This window comes from Nicotiana tomentosiformis, chromosome 11, assembly GCF_000390325.3.
Source record: "Nicotiana tomentosiformis chromosome 11, ASM39032v3, whole genome shotgun sequence".
NCBI lineage: Eukaryota > Viridiplantae > Streptophyta > Magnoliopsida > Solanales > Solanaceae > Nicotiana > Nicotiana tomentosiformis.
This window is the reverse complement of record NC_090822.1, coordinates 85,522,825-85,529,364: the sequence shown is the minus strand read 5'-3', so window position 1 is coordinate 85,529,364 and position 6,540 is coordinate 85,522,825.

Genomic DNA, 6,540 nt, shown 5'->3' with positions numbered 1-6,540 from the left:
TCAGTGGTGCTCCTTCAGAGGATCCCCAGGAGTATATTGACAGTTGTCATGAGGTGCTAAACTTCAGCTACGGAGATCAGGAGTTTCTTGGGTTTGGCGGGCTATTACCGTCAATTTGTGGAGGGGTTTTCATCTATAGCGGCCCCGTTGACTAGGTTGACCTAGAAGGGTGCCCCGTTCAGATGGTCAGACGAGTGTGAGGTGAGCTTTCAGAAGCTCAAGACAGCTTTAACTACAGTATCGTTGTTGGTGTTGCCCACAGGTTCAGGATCTTATACGGTATATTACATGGGTATAGTGGAGAGCAATGGGGTCGATTTTGCTGCATTTCAGATGTCAGGTTCAGCCAAAAAATGGTGGAGAGATTATTTGTTGACCAGACCATATGGATCGCCTGCTCTTACTTGGGAACAATTCTCTCAGCTCTTTTTAGAGAAGTTTCTTCCCATCACATTGAGAGAGGAGCATCGTTGTCAGTTCGAGCGTCTTTAGCAGGGCAGTATGATTGTTACTCAGTATAAGACCTATTTTGAAGATTTAGCCCGTCATGCTCTTCTTCTGCTTTCTACTGATAGAGAAAGGATGAGGAGGTTTATTGACAGACTTTCTCAGCCTATCAGATTGCAGATGACTAAGGAGACTGAGAGTGAGATTTCTTTTCAGGCGGCTACCAATGTTGCCACGCGAGTCGAGATGGTTCTTGCACAGGGAGGTTAGGGGTCTAACAAGAGGCCTCGCCATTCCGGTGGGTTCAGCGGTGCCTCATCTGGAGGCAGGGGTACTTTTGGTAGAGGCCATCCTCCTAGGCTGTTTCATTCAGTGCTCCAGGCATCCCACAGTGCTTCAGGGAGTCGTGGTCCTTATGTGCCTCATTATGGACAGCCAGCTTATAGTGCACCACCATCTCCTACAAGTGCACCCCCTATTCAGAGTTACTACCGTGGTCATCCAGCTCGTTCAAGTCAGTCTCAGTTTCCACTGCCACAGTACCAGGATGGATGTTTCGAGTGTGGTGGTTATAGGCATATCAGGAGGACATGTCCGAGATTATTAGGCATCATGCCACAGCATCAGGGTTCTCGTGCCATGATTCCGGCACCAGTTGCTGCACCACCTGCTCAGCCAGCCAGAGGCAGGGGTCAGGCAGCCAGAGGTAGAGGCCAGACTGTTAGAGGTGGAGCTCAGGCTGTTAGAGGTGGAGGTCAGGCCGTTAAAAGTGGAGGCCAACCAGCTAGAGGCCGTCCCCTGGACGTGGTTCAGGGTGGTAGGGCCCAACTCCGATGTTATGCTTTTCCAGCCAGGCCTGAGTCTGAATCATCTGACGTCGTTATCACAGGTACTGTTTCAGTTTGCAGTAGAGATGCTTCAGTTCTATTTGATCCGGGTTCTACTTACTCCTATGTGTCATCCTATTTTGCTTCATATTTGGTTGTGCCCCGTGATTCTTTGAGTGCTCCTATGTATGTGTCCACACCTGTGGGGGATGGCATTATTGTAGATTGTGTTTATCATTCGTGTGTGGTTACCATTGGGAGTCTTGAGACTAGTGTAGATCTTCTACTTCTCGATATGGTTGATATTGATGTTATCTTGGGTATAGATTGACAGTCACCTTATCATGCTATATTGGATTGTCACGCCAAGACGGTGACCTTAGCCTTGCCGAGGTTACCTCGATTAGAGTGGAGGGGGTCTCCTGGCCATTCTACCAGCAGGGTTATCTCTTATGTGAAGGCTCGACATATGGTCGAGAAGGGGTGTCTAGCTTATTTGGCTTATGTCCGCGATTCTAGTGCGGAGGTTCCTTCCATGGATTTAGTACCAGTTGTTCGTGAGTTTCCAGAGGTGTTTCCTGCAGACCTGCCGGGGATTCCACCCGACAGGGATATTGATTTCTGTATTGACTTGGCTCCGGGCACTCAGCCCATCTCTATTCTACCATACCATATGGCCCCGCAATAGTTGAAAGAATTGAAGGAACAGTTATAAGATTTGCTTAATAAGGGCTTTATTAAACCTAGTGTCTCTCCCTAGGGTGCGCCTGTGTTGTTCGTAAAGAAGAAGGATGGATCGATGAGGATGTGCATAGATTACCGGTAGTTGAACAAAGTCACCATCAAAAATAAGTATCCATTGCCGAGGATTGATGACTTATTTGATCAGCTTCAGTGTGACAAGGTATTTTCGAAAAGTGATTTGAGATCTGGCTACTATCAGTTGAGGAGTAGGGCATCTGATGTCCCTAAGATAGCTTTTCGGACTCGGTACAGGCACTATGAGTTTCAGGTGATGTCCTTTGGTTTGACAAATGCCCCAGCAGCATTCATAGATTTGATGAACCGAGTGTTCAAGCCTTATTTAGAATCCTTTGTGATCGTGTTTATTGATGATATCTTGATCTACTCCCGCAGTTGAGAGGACCATGAGCAGCATATCAGGATTGTACTTCAGACTCTGAGAGCCAGCCAGTTGTATGCTAAATTTTCAAAGTGCGAGTTTTGGTTGGATTCAGTCTCTTTCTTGGGGCATGTTGTATCAGCAGAGGGCATTCAGGTAGATCCTAAGAAGATTGAGGCAGTTTAGAACTGGCCTAGACCTATGCGTCCCGTGTTGGGCTCGGTGCGGTATTGATACATGAGGGTAGGGTGATTGCGTATGTGTCACGGTAGTTGAAGGTTCATGAGAAGAATTACCATGTCCATGACTTAGAGTTGGCAGCCATTGTTCATGCGCTAAAGATTTGGAAGCACTATCTTTATGGCGTGTCGTGTGAGGTCTTCACGGATCATCAGAGCCTTCAATATTTGTTCAAGCAAAAGGATCTCAATTTGAGGCATAGGATGTGGTTGGAGCTATTGAAAGACTATGATATCACCATATTGTATCATCCTGGAAAGGCCAATGTGGTGGCCGACGCCTTGAATAGAAAGGTAGCGAGTATGGGCAGCCTTGCGTTCATTTTAGTCGGTGAGAGGCCGCTTGCATCAGATGCTCATACTTTAGCCAACCAGTTTGTGAGGTTGGATATTTCAGATCCCAGCCGTGTTCTAGCTTGTACAGTCGCTCGACCTTCTTTGTTTGAGCGCATCAGAGATCGGCAATATGACGACCCTCATTTGTTGGTCCTTAGGGACACAGTGCGGCACGGTGGTGCCAAGCAGGTTACTGTTGGAGATGACAGAGTTTTGAGGATGCAGGGTCATGTTTGTGTACCTAATATGGATGGACTTCGTGAGTTGATTCTTGAGGAGGCCCACAGTTCCCAGTATTCTATTCACTCGGGCGTCGCCAAGATGTATCAGGACTTGCGGCAATATTATTGGTGGAGGAGGATGAAGAAGGATATAGTTGCTTATGTAGCTCGGTGTCTAAATTGTCAGCAAGTAAAGTATGAGCATCAGAGACCTGGTGGTTTGCTTCAGAAGATAGAGATTCCTGAGTGGAAGTGGGAGCGTATCACTATGGATTTCGTTGTTGGACTCCCACGGACTCAGAGGAAGTTTGATGTCGTTTGGGTAATTGTGGACAGGCTGACTAAGTCAGCACATTTCATTCCTGTGGCAGTTACCTATTCTTCGGAGCGGTTGGAAGAGATTTACATCCGCGAGATCGTCCGTCTTCACGGTGTGCCCGTGTCTATCATTTCTGATCGAGGTACGTAGTTCACCTCGCACTTCTGGAGGGCAGTACAGCGTAAGTTGGGCACACACTTTGAGTTGAGCACAACGTTTCATCCTCAGACAGACGGATAGTCCGAGCGCACTATTCAGATATTGGAGGATATACTCCGTGCATGTGTTATAGACTTCGGAGGATCGTGGGATCAGTTCTTGTCCCTTGCTGAGTTTGCCTACAACAACAACCAGTCGAGCATTCAGGTGGCTCTCTATGAGGCATTATATGGTAGACGGTGTCGATCGCCGGTTGGGTGGTTTGAGCCGAAGGAGGCTCGCTTATTGGGTACAGATTTAGTGCAGGATGCCTTGGATAAGGTCAAGATTATTCAGGATAGACTTCGCACAGCTCAGTCTAGGCAGAAAAGTTATGCCGACCGTAGAGTTCGTGATGTTGCATTCATGGTCGAGGAGAGAGTGTTGCTCCGGGTGTTACCCATGAAGGGTGTAATGAGGTTCAAAAAGAAGGGCAAGTTTAGCCCTAGGTATATCAGGACCTTTGAGATTCTGGAGAGAGTGGGAGAGGTGGCTTACGGGCTTGCGTTTCCACCGGGGTTATCATCAGTTCATCCGGTGTTCCATATGTCCATGCTTTGAAAGTATCACGGCGATCCGTCACATATGTTAGATTTTATCTCTGTCCAGTTGGACAAGGATTTGACTTATGAGGAGGAGTCGGTGGCTATTCTAGTTCGGTGGATTCGTCAGTTGAGGTCGAAGAGTTATCCTTCAGTCCGAGTGCAGTGGAGAAGTCAGCCAGTTGAGGAAGCTACTTGGGAGTCTGAGTCGGACATGCGGAGTAGATATCCCCATATTTTTACCAGTTTAGGTACTTTTCTATGTTCGTTCGAGGACTAACGGTTATTTTAGAGGTGGAGAATGTTATGACCCGATAGGTCATCTTATGTTTTAAAACCTAATTCTATGATCCAAAGCCTTAAAAATCATGTTTTAGCCTTCTTCAATTTGCGTGCGTAGTCCGGGCGTCTTCCCGGAATGCTTTTATGTTAAAAATTGAGAAAAATAAATATTTTTGCCTAAAAACTTCATTTGAGTTGACTTTGGTCAACATTTTGAGCAAACAGATCCGGATTCGTATTTTGACGGTCCTGGTGGGTATGTATCATGATTTTGGACTTGGGCGTATGCCCGGAATCAAATTCGGAAGTCCCTAACCCGAGACATCGGACTTTGTTGAAATTTGAAAGCTAAAGGCATAATGAATTTGAAATATTTGATCCCTAGTTGACTTTTTGGATATCGAATCCGTATTTTAGTTTCGGAACCCGGTATAGGTCCAATACCATATTTATGACTTGTCTGTGAAATTTGGTGAGAAACGAAGTTGGTTTGACGTGATTCGGATGTCCGGTTGAGAAAATAGAAGTTTTAAAGTTTTCTTAAAACTTTCCTTTGATTTGGTATACGATTCGTAGTTTTAGGCATTATTTTGGTAATTTTATCACGCGAGCGAGTTCGTATGATATTTTAGAACTTGTGTGCATGTTTGTTTTGGAGCCCCGAGGACTCGGGTGAGTTTCGGATAGGTTACGGAGTGATTTTGGACTTAGAACATTTGCTCGTGTGATTTAGTTTTTGTTGCAGGCCTCAAATATCGCAATTGCGAGATCAATCCTCGCATTTGCGACCACTGTTGAGTTCGCATTTGTGATCTACTCATCGCATTTGCGAAGAGTAGCTAGGGAGGCCAGAGTTCGCATTTGCGAACAATGTTTCGCATTTGCGATGGGAGCTGGGAGGGGGATTCTTCGCATTTGCGATCACTGAGTCGCATTTGCGATCCAGCCAGAGTTCGCATTTGCGAATTATTCTTCACATTTGCGAAGAAAGCAGAGGTGTGATGGTTCTTGCATTTGCGATGAATTCTTCGCATTTGCGAGGATCGCATTTGCGAATCCCAGGTCGCAAATACGACATTTGCAGCTGAACAAAATATGACTTAGACGAGATTTTTGGTTCATTCTTCAAATTTTCAAAACCTAAAACCTTATAGGCGATTTTTCCAAGACTCCTTCTTCCCCAATCTCCCACTACATTTCACAAGTTTTCAACCTAAAATCTAAGGTTTTCATGGTGGAATTGGGGGGGTGGGGGGGTTTGGGTAGAAACTAGGGATTTGATAAATTGGGGATTTAGACCTCAAATTGAGGTCGTATACCAAAACAAATTACATAATCGGGTTCGGGTTGAATGGTTAATCGGATTTTGGTCCGAATTTCAGGTTTGGACCAAGCGGGCCCGGGAGTTGACTTTTGTTGACTTTCTCCATAATGACCTAAATTGAATCTTTTGCAATCGTGGGTGATTCGTAAGGCTTATTTTGAATCATTTGGTTGGTAATTTGCTAGATATTATTGGTTCAGATTCTGGTTTGAAAGGCAAAGTTGTGGTTGAGCTTTGAGTGGTCTTTGGAGTGAGGTAAGTGTTGTGTCTAACCTTGACTTAAGGGAATTAGAAACCCTTGGACTATTTGCTACGTGAATTTCATGTGAGCGGCATATATGTGAGGTGACGAGTGCTTATGTACCACCGAATTATCTGTTTTTTTCTTGTTTCCCCGTTCTTCTTATATTATCTTTTTCCCTGTCTTAGTTGTTATATGCTCTAAATGTGTTTCCATGCCTAATTGCTACTTGTAGTCATTGTTCCCTCCCGTTCATGATATTAGTTCTTTCCATAGTTTCATAATCTCCTACTATTTGATCAAGTTGGTTTATCTGTACTTTGTAGTTGTAAATTCTGGATTGGTCTCGCTGTGTAGTATTACTTATTCGGATTATCATATTGTACAAGGTTTCCTATTTGTTCAGTATTTTAAAGGGTTCTTCTATGATTTGAATTGTGA